This window comes from Psittacula echo (genome assembly GCF_963264785.1).
Source record: "Psittacula echo genome assembly, chromosome: 7".
In the NCBI taxonomy this organism is placed as follows: Eukaryota; Metazoa; Chordata; class Aves; order Psittaciformes; family Psittacidae; genus Psittacula; species Psittacula echo.
This window is the reverse complement of record NC_137740.1, coordinates 27,843,372-27,860,967: the sequence shown is the minus strand read 5'-3', so window position 1 is coordinate 27,860,967 and position 17,596 is coordinate 27,843,372. Positions and strand designations below refer to the sequence as shown.

At 45.7% G+C, this 17,596-nt stretch overlaps 1 protein-coding gene across 4 annotated transcripts in view; it reads left to right on the top strand.

Annotated features, from left to right (window-relative positions):
- Window positions 1-17,596, top strand: part of LPP (LIM domain containing preferred translocation partner in lipoma) — a 342,496-nt gene that overhangs the window by 29,151 nt on the left and 295,749 nt on the right. The window contains exon 1 of one of the 4 annotated variants that reach the window (XM_080623382.1): window positions 603-711. The exons of 2 other annotated variants lie outside the window; for them this stretch is intronic. The gene's annotated coding sequence lies outside the window, so the exon portion shown is untranslated. Of the gene's footprint in view, window positions 1-602; window positions 712-17,596 lie in introns of those variants that run through there. One more of the 4 variants, XM_080623383.1, reaches the window with a different exon arrangement.

Sequence of the window (17,596 nt, the reverse complement as noted above, 5' to 3'; positions counted from 1 at the left end):
CACGGGATGCTGTGTTGTGTGTCCCAGCAGGGATCGAGGACCTCTCCAGTGGCACTGGCGGCTGAGCCTTGCCTTCTCTGGTGCCAAGCTGGTATCATGATAAACACAGCCTGAATTTGGCTGTGTGCCTTCAAAGAATACTCCAAAAAATAGTTCTAGGAGGTTTTCTGTGGATGAGTGAGGGATGAAAGGATGGTTTGTGGTGAGCAAGGGGTGATGTCTCCTGGAGCTGCCCCTGTTGCATGTCACCAGGCATCCCATGGATGAGACAGAGATGCAGTGTCACCCATAGATCCAGGAGCCTCCAAAGCACAGGTGAAGAAGGTGACATGTAGCCCCCATGTCCAGGCTGTGTGTAGGCCAGTAACAGCAATGTGCTCAGCACAGGCTCCAGAGGGGCATGTCCTCCCTGTGCCAAACCCAGGGAGAGGATGATTTTTTTTTTGACATCCTTTGGAGTTTTGATCTCCATATTTGGAAATGTTTACCCATTGCTCTGATCTATTGCAAGGGAGGGGAGGTGACTCAGGGTCTGGTGGAAGCAGGATTTGAATTCCTGTAGTAAGGTTCTCCCCCCATACCCCCCCGCCCTTTCTTGTTTTGGAAGCTTGTTGTGGTCAGTTCTCAGTTCTCTCCTGCTCCTGGACCTTGTTCCAAATTTGATCTGCTCAGGAGGGAAGCGTGTTAGCGAAGGAGCTTGCCTGGATGCTGGTAAGTGCATCATTGCTGCTTTAGCAAGCAGCTGGGGATTTTTTGTTTTGTTTAGTCAGATGGATTGCATTGAAGTGTGTGCATTGAGGGTGGAGGTAGGCATGTGAATCTCCAGTCAACATCAAGGGACCCTATGAAACCTTCTGTAGCAGGGAAAGTTGGCGTAGCGGATTGGTCTCAAAGGCAAAATGTTTCTTCAGGCCTAGGTGTAAAGATAATTTAAGCCAGCTCTCATTCAGTCATGCTCTTTCTTTTATTTTCAGTGGTTTATGCAGCAAGGCAGCAGAGCAGTGTAGAGTTAAATGAGTATATATGCATTTGGTCAGCAAGTGAAATATAGCTTAAATATCACTTCTGTCTCTTAAGCCAGAGTGTGTGTTTAAAAGGCTGCATAATGTATAGATATATTTCTCTCAAATGTTAATATTTAACTGTTTTGTTAAGGACCTGAAGCAGTTTAGCTGCTGTAACTGGATGAAGGTTCAGTGTCTGTTTTTTCCTGTTATTCGTTATTTTTCCTTAATATGAAGTTTTTAATCTGTCTTGTATTGCAGCTGGCTGCTTCTCTTATTTCCCCCCCACTCCTTTCCTTTCTTTTTCCTGAAAGGAAACTGCAGCTTATCCAGGCAGTCAGGGGTGGCGGGGGAACCTGGAAGATGCTCTGCTTCCTGTTTTATTCCTGGCATCTAAAACCAGGCTGGGGAATCTGGAGTGGAGATCCACCATCCCACATTCCTCTTGTCATTTGGAGCATGTAACATGTACAGAGTGCTTTTAATGGTGCTCAAGGGGGTGCATAGCAGCCAGTTCTGTGCCTCGGATGGAAAGCACTGCACTTTGTCCTTTTACTTGGGAAGGGGTGTTGGTGAAAAACCCGTTAAGTTCCTATTGCTGGTTAGTGATACTTGTATCTTCTCAACTAACTTGTATTTTTAGTCTGATTCAAACCTGTCGTTATCATACTCTCCTTGTTTTAAATTTAAGACCTTTGTTAGTTAAATCTCTTGTTGTTTTTCTTTTGCCCTTTTAAATAGGGATTAATACTTGGTGTGAGGTTTGGTTTTCCAGAGATGTGAATTTGCAGCAGGTCCTTGAGGAGCAAAGCTGGCTTAATTGTTGTGGGCAGGGATAGATACTTGGCTTAGTTTGCACACGGATGGGATGTGAGCTGAAAAGCACTTGGCATCAAAAGATGATGAAGAGACTGCTGGAGCCTATTCCTGCAGGTGGGACATGTTGGGAGCTTGTAGGCTTTAGCTGTGTTTTAATCCTTGTCTTTTCAACAAGCTACTTGTATTACTGCAGCTTTTGGGATCACAGCCCCACTGGAATGGGCTTGGTACTGGCGCAAAGGAAAGAAGTGCTGTCCGAAAGAGTATATGGCCTGAACAGACAGTGAAGGTGATGGGCTGGAAAACAGGATGCTGGGGAGACATATGGAGATGTTGCAACTCCTGAAGCCTCAGCCCAGCAACTCTCAAGGGAGCTGCCCATTCTGTGTCATGTGTGGTGGTGCCAAGCTGTGACAGGCAGTGAGCTGGCAGTCTGTGTCGCTCCTTGTGTGCTAAGCTTTGCTTTTGTGTGTGCACACATGGCCCCACAGGACGGCGATACCTGCTCCTTGCGCAGCACTTCCCCTGCTTGGTTGTGCCCTGGATCAGCCCCTGCTTCTGGTGGTGCATGGATGTGGTGCATCCAGGCTTTGCCAGCTGCTTGTGGCCGAGCTTGGTGTTTCAGAGGCAGCGTGGTGGGACTGGAAATGGTGATGTTCTGTTCCCCTTGCAGTTTTCCCCCTTTCCTGCTTGCCAGGACAGGCTGTTGGAAGACAAGGACAAGCAGTGCCTGACTGCCGTAACACAGGGCTCTGGGCAGTGCTCATCTGGCATGCCTGGGGAAGCACACGGGGGCCATTAATCTTCATGTGCCGATCTTTCTCTGTGCAACGTCTCATTGCTGCAAGGACGTGACTTGAGAGCTGAATGGACTGTGAAGGATGAGCTCCCAAGTGCTGCCTGTGTGTCCCCCCATTGGGTGCAGGCAGGGCTGGGGGAGCTCTTGGAGGATTGAGGATGTCCACAGCTGGGACTGCAGGCTGCCAAGGCTCTCCATCTGGTATTTCTCCAGGACCTGGGGAGATCCAATGATCACTGATGCTAACCAGGATTCACAGTGTATTTTCTTCTGCTCCAGGAACACAGCCATTAAGGGCTGACCTGTAAATTAATACAGCTATCTAAAGATTTTTCCCTCCTGCAGCCTGGCACCTCGTAAATACTCAAGTCTGAGAACCCTTCCGTGGCACTGGACCTCAAGTGTGCTCCATGCCTTCCTTTTTTAAGCTTCTCTCAATCACTTCAAATGATGTAATAAATACAGAGGATTTGCTTTAGCTCTCATGTAAGGAGGATTGGTTCTCAGCCCGTCCTTCATCCCAGCTGTTGTACCAATTGGTCCAAGGCTGGCACTGTATGGGATGTGGCAAATTGGTGACACTGTCACTGTGTGTCTCTGGTGCTTTCAGGAATTTACTTGAGGGCTGGGTGTACATGCCCTGCAGCATGTAAGAGAAGCTGCTGCGGATATGTGCAGCACACATAGGCATGGAAGGGATGAAGGTGAGACAAGGTTGTGAGCTTAGATGGCTCTACACATCTGATACTTCCTATTTCTGCAGGCAAAGCTTTCAGAGCCTTTAAACGCTAAATCGTGCCCACAGGCTGGGGAAAGCTTTATTATCCTGGTGTGCAGGTGTGGAAACTGAGGCACCATGTGGCAAACTTGGGAAGAGTGCAAATCTTTTGATTCCACATGACTGTTCATGCTCAGCTCCCACAGACAAGTGCACACTTCACAGCCTCAAGCCAAGTGGTGCTGTTAAACCCATCTCTCTTACTCTAATAAAGTCATACTTTTCTGAACACAAAATATTTCTGAGTCTGTTGCTTAAAGGAAAACAGGGTCGTATTGGGTATTTCATAAAGTTGATAGATGTTGCTAGTGTGTGACATGATCCCAACACGTATCACCATCATTTCCAGATGGCACCTCACCTAATTGTACTGCTGCTTCTTCCTCAGATCTGAATAGAGTATAGGCTTTTAAGACAGGTCTGTTGTTATTAGCTTTATAATACACATTCTCCTGTACCAGCTGTTGCAAGCAGCAGGAGGTCTCGCTTGCAGCCTAATTCTTCAGTCAACTTAAGGGGGGAATTTGCCCCTGAGAACTAGGTATTTGCATTTGGGATGAGATCTCTCAAATGAGAGAAACTTCTTTGTCTCCAGTGAGTGCGTCTCAGTTCAAGGGCTAGCACGCCCAGGAGGAGGAAAGAAGTTGCTCTTGTTTCTTTACTGCTGTCTTCTAATAGTTAACTGTGCTTATTGCTTGACTTCGTTTTAAAGAAACATCAGCTTTTGAAAGCTGTGCTGCCTGTGGTGGGGAGGAAAAGAGTCCTTGTGCTGTGCTGTCTCACACCCCTGCTGTGAAAATATCACAAGGACAAGTTCGACTGAAGCTGCCCGATTTTGGCAGTCACTTCCCTTCTACATCCTTGTTCTTCAGGTAAATCCCTCTCCAACTCCATTAGTTGTTCCCCTTTCCTCTCCAAAAAAGTCATTACCATCCCTTGAAATTAAGGAAAAGACAGGAGGAGGGAATAAATGGATGTTAAGAAGTAGAAAACAACCAATTAAATAGTACATAGCATGTAATTTTCCTTGGAAACTTACCATGAAATTGAGGAGCACTTTAACAACTAGTAATTTAAATTGCATTTGAACACTGCTAATGGGTTGTTTGCATGGGAATTTCGGTCATTTCACAGCAGGTCGTTGTCTTTAGTACCCCTTCATTCAGTTAAAAAAAAATAAAAAAATAAAAAGACCTCATAGTGAGGAAGATGCTGTAGACAATTGGTCCAACTTTTGCTGGCAAAAGGTGGTACTGTGGAAAATTTGCAAGGTCCTGTTACAATCTGAGCCATTTACGTCCTTAGCATTATCTCTTCCGGTGTTAAATTCTTGGAGTTGGGTGCTCTTTACCTAAAAAAGCTTGTTATTGCTAAAAGGTAGGAAAATAACATTATCCCTGTCATACTCATGAACACGATGGAGGCAGGGTGGCTGAAGAGGCTCTGCCAGGCTCATGTGGTTGGGGTTTGTAGCAGTGGGACTGACCTGGAGCATAGCCTGTGGCTTGTGTCTCTTATCACCTCGAATGATCCATAACAATATTTTGGGATCTCTGTCTCACTCCAGCTGAAGAGGAACAATGGGGAGATGCTGATCAGCTGAAGCTGCAGGGTATTTTTGCTTGTTTTTCCAGTGTTTAATGCTCTCCTCCACCACTGTTTTTCTCAGAAACTGCCAATGATTTTCGGCAAAAGGCAGTATCAGCCCAGTTGTGTGCTATTTTGCTGCGATTATGCTGGGAACAGACTCCATAGGAAGGCAGACGCAAGTTACTTGTTGCCTGTTGCTGAATGAACATCCCGTTTTCAGAGCAGGGTTTTTGCAAATCCGTGGGCATGCTTAGCATATGGAAGGGGGTTCCAGTATCAAAACAAATCTGGCCGTCTGTTTCTGGATGTGTAGGTTGTTTCTTAGAAGATGGAACCTTTAAAATCTGTCCCTGCAAACATGGCTGTTACATCCTGCTATTTCTAGAGACATGAGGCAGCTGTCAGCACTGAGATAAGCTATAAAAAGGCACTATTTTCCAAAAATGGCTTTTTTAGCTATACCTGCCAGACAGCTTGGCCAACGGGAGTTCACCAGGAGTGTCACTGCTGCTGCCCTTTTATGCACAGGGTGCTAAGCAATGTAAAAACTTCTGGGCAAGTCTCCAGGGACAACGTTAAGCACCAGCTCTTCAATCTCTATCTTGTGAAATGCTGCTATGCAGAAAAGTGCATTCAGTGTGTAGGAGGGGATACTTGTTGGTTTGATTGTTCTTACCCGATTTCCTGTTGTTTTCTAGGCGATTGCTTTATCCTCAACTTTTGTTGTGGATTTTCATTGTGCCTGACTTGTTTCTGACTGGGTGACTGTCTCTAGTCACAGGATGGTTGGAATGTTCCCCCCCACCCCCAATCATTTACTTGAAGGTATTCCTGTTTGCTGTGTAGTCTGAGGAGAGCTGGTGAGTTCAAATGAAACCAATAACAAAAACTAATTTTTCCTAAGGGTCTGGATAAGGTTTCTCATAGCGTAACGGTGTTACCGCTTACACTTCCTGATGTATGCGCTACCCACAGTGCTTTGTTAGTTATCAGCTAATTCTCCGCTGAGATATATAAGTGTAAGAAAGCTACATCAGATAATCTCGTAGAGGTTGTTAAGACTTTAGGGACGGGGAAGGACGAGGCTTTTGAGCATGCTCCCAGTGAAGAATTCCTGAAAGCTGAGAGAGCACTGGAAATGGGTGTTTCCAAGTGACGGAGGAAATGTCCTCGTGTAGGTGAGGGGCTGGTGTGTAGGGGGAGGTGGGGGGTGAAGTTCACGTGGTGGAGGAATGCAGGGGGCCAGAGAGCAGCAACTTGAGCTGTTGGGAAACCCCAGACAATTCAGGTTCCTGAGATAACGAACCAGCTGATAGGGTCAACTCTGTGAACTGTCTAACGGGGACTCTTGCCCTCTTTTTTTGTTTGAGTGAGCATTTTTAATCACGTTGATCCCCGAGAAATGCTACTCCTGCTATGCAAATCCCCCCTTGCATACAGGCAACCAGCAGGTTTGATGTATTGGCTCAGCTCTGACATGGATGGTGGGGGGGTGGATTCACAGTTGGTTTTTTTTTTTGTCTTTGGAGCATGGGCTGCCTCTTAGTCACCTCTTGATGCTCTGTGTGTTGTGGGTGACTTCTTCTTACCCCAGTTTTCTATTTCAACAGCCCACTTGCCTCTTTTCCAACCTCCTTCCAACGGCAGATGCACACTCAGCTGGTGGAAGTTGATGTAGATGCTCCCCCAGCAAACAGCTGTGTGTGTTTCCTTGCTCAGAAACCCACTAAAAACTGAATAGAAATGAGGCATGCAGCATTGGAAAGAATCCCATTGAGTAATGTCTGTCCGTGTTCTCCCCTTGTGGTGTTCTCACAAATTCCTCTACATCTTGGGGTTTGAGCTTATGGAAGAGCAGGGCTGGTAAATGCCCTTGGTTTCCCCACTTCCTTTAACTGTTTTTGAACCAATGCTGATGATAACCTTGTAACTGAGAGATAAGGAAGAAAAAGTTTTATGGGTAGATTAGTTTGCAGCAGAGGGAAGGCAAACACCAAGGGAGCTTGGTGGAGGGAGCCCATGCTGGTAACACAGAGACAGCTTATTTATCATTTACTTGCCCTGTAAATGTATGTTGTGCTTTTCAAGTGGGGAAGAAGACAATCCTTGTCCTAAAGAGTTTGCAGTTCAAGGCAGACAAATATGCTCTTGAGGGCTGGGGGAGGAAGGGCATGGGTGATGGCTGGAGATTAAAATACAGATAGAGCAGATTCCTAGAAGAAAAGGACTTCTGAGATGGGAGTTGCTGGTTATGAGAAGGGTGTTTAAGGAACAGATAGACAGAGGAAGGTAAATGGGTATGGAAGGAGGTGAGAAGACCTGAAAGGAAAGGAGGTTGAAGGGGAGAGTAGAAATTGAGAAACGAAGTAGGAGGGAAAAAAAGAGCAGGAAGTCATCTGTGGGAGGGGATACTGTGGGATGCTGTAGATGAGAGTAGAGATGACCTTAACACTATGCTGTAACTCAGCTACTATGATGAGTCATCTCCCAGTGTATGAAGTACCAGTTTCTCCTCTGAATGGAGAGTATTGATCCTGGCTGAAGTCCAGCACTGGAAGAGCTTTTGGAGGGGCTCAAATGTTCCATGTAGCTGGTGGGGTACTAGGTGGTTACGCTTTATGCAATCCTGTGTATGCGCTATTGCTAAACTTTAATAGACAACTGCATAACTTGCCACCTTCTATTTAATGCCATCAAAGTTGGTCTTCTAGAGACTTACACAGTAAATCAGGGATTGACTTGTGTGTGTATACATAGATATATATTTAATATTGATATACATCTCATGGGTAGGTTTTTGAGCGCAGCAGGTTGCACTTCAGTGACATCTGATGGGATATGGGTGGAATCAGTGGTTTATGTTTTGCCATACCCATTCTCCAGTCAAAACATCTTTACACTAACTTCCATGGAACTGAGTTGGAAAACTCACTGGTCATCTGGTTCCTATATATGCATCTTTCAGTTTCCTAAAGAGACACTTGGACTTCCACAGCTTCCTGAGAGGCTTTGTTTCATCCTCAAGGACTGAAGGAGTGAAGGGAGAATTTATTGTTGCCAGCTATATTTCCCTTTCTCTGTATTGCTTTGTTTTGTTTTGTTTTGTTTTTCCCCTCATCTTGCTTATCCTTGATGTTTGGCATTTATATGCTAGCAGGTGCCTGTAGAGTCCACATGAGTTCTCCTGAAGCGGCAGTAGTAGCTTCACCTAGACCTTTTCTCTCCCCACTCTGATCCCCCTCCAGTTTGCTTATTTTTTCTGGGGGCTCATGTCTGATCCCTATCTGTTTTTCTGGGTCTACTTTCACTGCTGGTACTTTCCAGATCTTCCTTCTGATTACTCATTTACTCCTCAGAGTAGTCCCCCATCCTTCTAGTCCTTTCCTAATTGTCTGTTAGTTAGACGCAATTCTTTTGTAGCCGGTAAAAGGCATGTGAAAATGAAGGGCATTTCCTGAGCTCAGTCCATCTACTGTCGTGGCATACTGTTCCAACAGGAGAAAAACCTGAGTTTAGAACATCTGAAATTGCCCATTATCTCAGCTCATTTCTTGCAGTCCGTAATTTGAGGGTGGGGAAACAAGGGGAAGAGGAGGCGAGTCACTCTAAAAATGACTCATTCCACAATAGATCGATACAGAATGTTCCATTACATTTTCATTGCCAAAAATGACTCTCCTCTCCCACTCCCCCCTCCTTTGAGGTGCTGCAGATGCTTACTAGCCGTAGTGGTGGTGTCTCTTGGTGTGTGCAGGTTGGTGGCATAGCCAGCCCAGCAAAAAGGTGTCTGAGTTTTGGTTCAGACCTTACATTCTGGGTGGACTGACACTGAACTTGGTGGAGATGAGCTGTTTTCAGAGAGGGAAAAAGATTCCTGGCTGCTGTCAAATAACTCCATGTCACTGAAGAAGCAGACCTGTTTGATGAGAGGAGTCACTCGCAGTCTTCCTCTTTGGGAGGAAGGCCAATGGATGTGCAAGGCATAAGGCAGTATAAACGGATGTAACAGAAAGTATCGTGGGATATTTGCCAGCAGCCCCTTTGGGCTAGTGCCATTGATTTCTCCCTTGGGCTGACAAGACATTTCAGTGGTTTGTCCTTGATGAAGTTTTTGCTGTTTACAGTTATGGGTGGACTTGGAGAAACTGGGCTTTTTCTTACCTGAGATGTTTACACAGTCCTTAGGTTTTAAACTGTGGTTAGGTCAGTGATACTACCCTTCATTTACCAATCAGTAAGGAAGGGAGGCTAAGGGACTTGTCCAAAGCTACACGGATGGGTGCAGATGTATATGAGCATGTATGTATGCATGTGTGTGTATGGAATTAATCCAAGTTTCCTGACTTCTTTTATCCTGTCCTTCCTGCAATCTTCAGGGGCATCGTTATAGCAGCCCTATTGTAGCAGCTAGCCATAATTGTATCAGTGCACAGGAGAGTGCTCTCCTGGGGCTCTTTCCATCAGGTGGTACCCATCTGCTGCTCTTGCATGGCATGGCAAGTGACACGTGCCTGGGAATGGGATGGGAGATACCACTGGGGTCATATCACTGAGCTGACCTCAGTGACCTCTTCAAAAGGCTGTGAAGTATTTGTGGTTATAGCACATCTTCTGCCTGCTGCAGTTGAGACCTTGATCTGCTGGTAAACTTGCTATGCTGCTTTAATAAATAAACCCCACTACTAACGGATAGGGCTTTGGTGGGAGAAATTCAGCCTGCAAGGGACGTGGCTGAGTTCATGGGCATGCACTCCTGGTAATGTCATCTGCTAGAACAGATGGCACCAACTACATCTTCCACTTCATTCTGCACTGGGAGAAGGTCTTGGAAGGAGGTGGGCAATGTGGGGTTCTGCACTGTGGTGTGCCTTGATGGCAGGGGCAGGATCCAGGATGGTTTGCCATCCCCAGGGAAGCTGTCTAAGTAGCTGCTGCTCTGCTTCAAAGCTGCTATCACAAAACCTGAACATTATGGGATCCAGGGTGTACACAAATGTGTTTACAGAGCAAATAAAGGAGGGAGAGAAAAAAGGAAAAGCCTCAAAGTGGCTTTGGGTGTTTTGTAAGTGGTAAAACTGAGAAATTCCTGAGCATGTGCAATTAATCTCTGTTTAAACAGAAACTTCTTTAATAGCTGAAATATCAGCTTCTACAGAAGAGCTTTCCTGGAGAGTCTCTTTCATCTCTAACTGCCTGCCCCATTGCGGTGTGAAGGGGGATGTCTCCAAAGGTGTGGGGCTTAGTGTTTTCGGTTAGGTTCATTAGGTGTTTGCAAAGGGCGATGCCTGCCTTTGTTCCTGGCTTGCTTCCACCTCCCTGATTGTGTAGGGGTAAAAGTGATAAATTCATAGGAACATTTACCCATTTGGGTCATGAGGGTCCGATGCCTGATGTAATTTGTTTTGGTTGAGTATAATTTGGCATCACTGTGTATGTATATGGCTACATATGTTTACAAATATAAAGCAGTTGAAAGGGACAGGTATAGACACTGCTATTTCTCAGATCTTTGGACAAGATATCAAGATGTTATTTACTCTAATCCCAGAATAATAAGGTGCAGCATGGGCTGAAGTACTGCTCTTCTATTTGTGCTGTACCTGCTATGTCTGCAAGCAGGCTGCTGTCTCTGAGCAGCTATTCAGCTGAAAGCCAGTGAAGTTGTCACAGTAAAAACTGCTGGGAAATGGGGTACAGAGGTGGAGGCAGAACAGGTGGTGATAAAACCTTTGCTGGTATGACTTGCCTGTTAAACCTCACAGGGTCTTACTGGTGGTAGTGATGTTATACCAGCAGCCTGCTGTGGGCACAATGCTTTTTGTGTATAATTAATTTGATTTAAAAAAGAGAGGCATAAGAGTGTTTCAGAGCACTATGCTGAGCAATGATAGCAGGCACCCGTTCAGAAACAGCATTGCTTTGTTTAGAAGGGCACAGCAAACACCTCCATTGCCCTCCTAGTTAGCTACAACAGTGACCTGTGGCTTTCTGCTTATGCCGGAACATGCAAATGTACACTTTCCCCCTTTTCCCTTTAATCTTTTTTTTTAAAAAAAACACAACTTAAGTGCCTCTGCGGTACTTCTGCAGCAGTTTTTTCACCCTGTACTGATTCCCACATGCTTGTCAGAGGCTTCTATGTTATTTTGACAGCACTTTCACAAGAGGACTAGCTATAAAGAATGGCCTGCAGGACCTGCTTCAGTAGGGCTATGCCATGTGTAGCTCAGTGGTGCATGGGGACAGATCCGTAGCAGGTGTGAATGGCAAAGTGTGGTACGTCCAGCCTGCTCTGTCAAGGCTCTCCTCTGAATATAAAGGAACCATGTTGAACTCCTTGCAGTTTATAAGGCTTTGAAAGCTGACATGAGCTGTAGCTGCTGGATCACTCTGCACAGCTCTTTTGTTGTTTCTGTATACTGGAATAAATGCGGAGCAAACTCTGAACTGTTTGAACAAGCTGCACTCTCCTTGTAATATTTCTTTGTCCCTAGAAAAACAGGTGGAGATGTTCAGCCCTCCCTTTCTTTCCTTCCTCCCTCCAGCCTTGAGACTATCCCACTATTGTGGATTGCTTGTGTCGTGCACAAGTGTGTTCCGTTTGTCCCTCGAGAGCACACCAGTCACTGCTGATTTGTCTCCAAATCGTTGTCCTTGCAGTCTTGAATAATGCCCACATTAAGCAGGTGGAGCTGATACAATCATTTCCATTGCAGCTGACAGCAACTAGGTCGGATCCTTTCTCACTGTTTCCTGTCAGAGGACAAAATAAAGCACATGTGAAAGCAAAATACATGAGTTTTCCCCTTTATCTCCCCTCCCTGGCCCCTGAATCATGGTTTTCTCAACGACAAAAAAGAAGTCTCAGCTAGTGCCAGTCTGTTTCACAGAAAAGGCTGAATTTCTTAGAGTCAACATTTCCATTTCCATGTCTGAGAAGGTTTAAAAAAGTAAAAGAAAAAGAAAAAAAGGCAGAGAGGCTGCATGTGGTCTGGCAGACAGCCAGGCAAGGAGTGCTCTTTGGGGTTATTATTAGGCAGATAACTCTATCAAGAACTTTAGCATCAACCTGGTTCTGAAGACTGTGGCACTGTTTGAAATGCTGATGCATGTTTGATGCTAGTGAGAAAATGTATTGGACTATCTGAAGCCACTTTTTTTGCAAAACAATTTTATTCCTTCTTCCCCTACAGTAATTTGGGTGCCAGTAGAGTTCCTGGTAAGGAGTTACAGGTGCTCCACAGGGAGGTATTGCTAGTTTTGAGCTTGCAAGTCCTTTTCTGTACTTACGAGCACCTCTTTGTTCCTGCCTCCAGTGGGAATCATACCTGGAGTTTGCATGTGTCAGATGGAAGTGTCCCTGAGTAAATTAGACTGCCTTGAAGATCATCTCATCCTTTCTTAGGACCTGTGTCAGCAAAGAGGGAGGAAGTTTTGAGGCCCATGGTTCTGGTTCAGAAAGTGGGTACTCAGGGTGGAAGGAAACCCTATCACTGGCACTGCAGTGCCTTGTAACGGAGAGGATGCATGGGGCAGTGGAGGGGCAGAATTCGATGATCCTTGTGAATTTAGATGCAGCACTTTAAACACTTGAGGAGCAAGAGCTGATGGAGAGATGCATGGGGCTGCTGACTGGGAAATTTCTTCTCTCGAGTTCTTTAAGGCCAGCAGCAGAATGTCTGTTGGTAATGCTGCTAGATGCCATGTATCTGTCTGCGTTCCCATCTATAGACAGTATGTGCAAGGCTATATATAAATGCTATGGTGGCTGGTATTTTGGCTGATACACTCACAGTTTTGTGCCACATTGGGAGATTTAAAAATATCTCCCTGTTCCAGGAAGATCTATACCATAGCAGATGTCATCTGGCATGGGGAGTGGCTTCCGAAAAGGGAGCACAATATTATTACTGTGAGCCTTAGTAGTCTATTAGATTATTTATTGCTTCACTGCCACCATAAGACATGTGAGGTGCATTATTTCTGCCTGTCAGAGTTTTTCACACATGCAGGCAGGCAGCATCTGTCACTCCTCCCTGCGAGTCACTAGCTTTCATTCTCAATGAACTTTCTTTCCAGCTGGAAGGAAGGCAAAATACGGGCTTCAGGACTACATGGAGCTGATGAGCAAAATGTTCATTAGCAATTATTGACCTTGGAGTTGTATCTTTGAGGGCTGTCTTGAATTTGGGTGATTCTTGGCCAAAACACAGTCATCTCATGTGCTGGTGTTTTATTTCAAGGCAAGTCAACCTGTTGTATCATGCCCTGCGGAAACTTGTTATGAGTCAGACCAGTCTTGGTTGCACGAGACAGAGTAGGATAGGAAACAAATGAGAAATGACTTGCTCAGGACTTTCTTCTGGGAGTAGCTCTCAGGTTTCCTGGCCCTCAGTTAATCAGCTGAGGACCTGGCAGTGCTGCCTCATCACCAGGGCCTGTCGAAGTGTGGGCAGGTCCCATTTTTGCGCGTCCTTGCAGAACTGTGGGGGTTTTGTTGTGGTTGTGGAGTGCTGCCTGTGCCAGCCACATTATGATGGAAGGCTGCTCAAAGGGTGAACGCTGGCATCACCAGCAAGCTCTGCTTGTACACACAGGGCTAATTCTCCGTTGCTCATGCTTTGAACTAGGTTTGGGTGGAGTCTTTCAGAAGGGCTGTAAAACATGTTGGAGGTTTTACCTCAGTTGCAGAATGTTCCTGGGCTTATAAAGAAAGTAAGGCAGTGAAAAACAAAAAAGCAACAGAGATGGGAAAAGTCACACTGGAACCTTGACCTGGGTCTCTTGTTTCAGGTTATCCTGTGAGGTTATCAGTGCTATGTTCAAAACCTCTTCTGTGTGCTGGGGTGGGATGCTGCTTGTCCTGTAACCGAAAGCAGGGTAGTCGAAACTGGGTGAGGATGTAGGCTTTGGATGTGAATCCATCTCTCATTTCACTGGTGAGAAGGGAAAAAGATGATCACTGGAGCAGCAAAGATGTGGAAAGTGGGATTAGAAGAAGTCACTTCTTAGGAAGATTGACCAGGTAGGAAGAGTGTCTTTGGGGCTTGTTACTTGTCTGAGCCTGGCAGGTGTGCCATGTTCCCTGCCAGGTTTGCCTGTGGCTTGGTAGGGTGTTGTCAACACTGCCTAGGTATCCTTGTCTGCCAGCTCTTTGCAGAATTGTGATGGTATTGGGGGAAGTTTTGCTGTAGGGACTGGAGGCAGCCTGTGGCATCACGGAATTGGCGCAATGAGTGTCCATTGACATGACATTGGTGCCTGGGGAGGTGTTGAATGGCCAGAGGGTTTTTGCTTCCTGTTCAGGGGCAGTCCAGGAGCAGAAGAGTGTTGTGGGTTTATGCTCACAGAAGGTACAAGAAACTGTTGGATCTGTACCAAGGTAAAACCTCGAGTTTTTCTATCACTTTCAGTCCATTGTTAATGTCAGAAGCAGAAGGATGTTTGCAGGGTTTTCGTGTAGGTCTCCCATTTCTTGCATCCTACAGTTCTGGCCTGGACCCACTTACTGTTGCCAGGCAAGGGTATGCAAGTGATAATTCAAATGAGATTAAGCCTGTACTTTCCTCTAACCTGTAGATGGACCTTCAGTGTTTTCCTGACGAGACAAGTGGCAGGGACATGTGTTGGGGCTGTCTCCTCCCTGCTGTAGCTGGAAGTTGGGCTTACAGCAGGGACACCAGATCAGTTCAGACCACCTCCATCCAGCCCAGTGTCCACCTCTGCCTGTGGCTGGGCAGTTGATGCCCAGGGAAGGCTATCAGCTTTCCTGCATTGCTAGCAGAGAAGACATGGCTGCAGTGAGCCCTGACCTTGCACGACGCCCTTACTGCTATGACCGTGCAAAATCCCCGAGCATCCACGGCACAGCCCTGCCAGCAGATGAAAACCAAAATACATAGAAAGCTTTGGCAGTGTGGGTGTGTGTTGGGAGAACAGAGAGGAGGGGGGTGGAAAAACAGCTTCGGTGTCATGTCACCGGGTGCCAGGAAGCAGCCCAGCATCAGTGTGAAAGATGAGCAGGGTCCAGCTGTGGTGGGGTCGGAGGAGCTGGCAGCCCGGCGTGGTGGCACATTCTGTACATTCTGCAGCTCTGTAGCACGTGGGGCCGACCAGCAGCCTTGGGTTGTGCTGCCAGGAATCCAGTTTAGCTAGTATTTCACTATCCTGATACCCGCAGTCTCTCCTCCTGCTTCCCCCACCCTCCACCTCTACTTTTAACTGAGGTGCACTTGTTTATCCATTGGGGCTCTACAGCCTGTAAACAGGATGTCTCTCTGTTTCCTTTCAGCCCAGTAACACTAAACCGCTTTGAGTGCAGATAACGCTTTAGTAACCCTTCTTCTGGCTGAATAAGCCTTGTGTCGGTCATAGTTACCTCCAGCTGAGACAGCATGCGCCTATATGTGTACATATATATGCATATTTATCTAATACATGGATATGGTATGAGATGGCCATGGTGAACAAATTCACATTGCTGAAAAGGAAGTGAGTGCATGTTTTAGGGTGGCTGTAACAAGAAGCCAATTTAAACTGGATCCTGAATATACATTTTTTTTAAAACAAGCTATTATATAAAGCCTGCAAAACCATTTTTTTTTTTTTTTTTAGGGGGAAGTTTCTGCAGTTTATTTTGTTTAAATGTTGCTTCCTAAGATTTTCCCACGGTGCTGGAGACCTGGATACTGAGAGCCTGACAGGGAAACAGAGCATGCAGAAAGGCATTGCATTAACTAGTGATTGTACTGCTGAGTGAAATTTTGAAGGAGAGGAGAAAAGTACTAACGCTATATTTCAACAAATAGTCTCCCTTCAGGAAGGCAGTGTTCAGCCTGTGTGAAGGCAGTGAGAGTGAAGGTCATTCTTCTGAAGTCCTTCTGGATCTGGGACCTTGCAATCACAAGTAATAGTAACAAGCAAACCGGAGTTTTAATTTGAGATGTTCAATGTCTTACCTTCAGTGTTCAAGATGTTCAGTGATTTCTGTTGATTTTGATCTTGTTGTAAGGTCTGCCCTTTATCAAGTCTTTTGTAGACCCTACTCCCTTAAGTCTGTAATTTCTTTTAATATCTTATTTTTCATTTAAAATAAACTAAAGGTTCTAGGTCTCATGGTTGCATAGAAAAGCTTTGGGAAAAGGGCTTTCTATACAGAGTGCTAATAGAGGGAAAACTTTAAACACACTAATTTTTATTGTGTTAGTTTTTAAGCCAGACTTACCAACTTTGAGGCTGGACTGATGGTTTTTGAAGTTGGGAAGCAGGTCTCTAGAAGAAAAGTGAATGATGTCTCATTTTTCCTGGGTCAGCATGCCCTTAGTTCAAGGGAGTTGTCAGCGAGACCTTATACTTTTGTGAAGGCTTTAAGCTTCTACTCACCACTTTAACTGGGTTGTCAGATCAACATAGCATCTCATTTATGGAGACGTACTCTGGATTTGTTACTGAGCTGTGGTTCAGAATAACTGTTGAAGAACAAGTTGTTCTGCCACAGCTCTTATGAGAGCTGTTCGTATGCATGCTGTTTCATTCCAAAATGAACATGCCTTTTTTGACTTAGTTCAGGCTATTTTGGAAGGTAGAGTAAGTTAAAACATGGAGGGAAAAAGCCCTGTTCTTCCTGAAATAAGGTGATCTGCACTGGGCATCTTTTCTGTAAGCTTTTTGTGTTTTGAAGTCACTATGTAACTGGGTGGTAGTACCATGTGGCTGGCCCTAAATTTTTTTGCAATTAATTTTATGGTAACAGGGAGTCTTTAGGAGATCAGCTGTTTTCTATAAAAAGCTGGACGATGCTGATTTTAATAGAGGGGTCAGCATGCTTGCCTTCCATGCCCCGACTTGGCACATTGTCCTTTTGTATGAGCAGGCTGGGTGAGTGACAGGGCATACTTGCACTCGGTTGCATAAGGGGTTGACACAAATGAATTGGGTGATAAAGCTGATGTTCCACCTGCCATACAGATGCCATTTAAATAAAGATGTCCTCCTGATCGCACAAGCATTTACCCATCACAAGGGCTGGCAGCGCTGTGTAATATTTAAGCTGTTTCGCTTAGCTCATGGAAAACAGGAGTAAATTTCAGTGTTGCCTTTCTGGGTGGGCAGTGTGACATTGCGAGCGGTCATGGGCCTCTTGAGCAGTGAGGAAACCCTTGTGGAGCTGGTGGCCAGGGGAGCAGGTGATGCTGGAGTCCTGGCTGATGCTTTTCAGCAGAGCCTGGGCTTTTGAAATGGCCCATCCCTACAGGCTGCTGGGTCAGTGGGGGATGCTGAGATTGAGTTTTGCTTTCCCACGGTGCTGTGTAACCCCTCCAGCTTCACATTTAGTGTGATGTTACCCAACTGCCGTTTCTTCTTTTGCAACATGCTGCATCCTCCCCATCTCACATTTCCTAGGAGAAAACAGAGCCGCATGGCGTGAGATCCCCAACTGACAAAGCTTCCTCTTCCCTTCACCACACCTGGGTGCTGCAGCAGGGCTTGTCTCTCATCTTGCATAAGTGCTGTGGCACCTTCAATCCTTTAGTGTGCTCCACTCCCCCCTGCTTCTTTTTTTTTTTTTTTTTTTTTTTTTTTTTTTTTTGAGGACGGAGCAGGGCT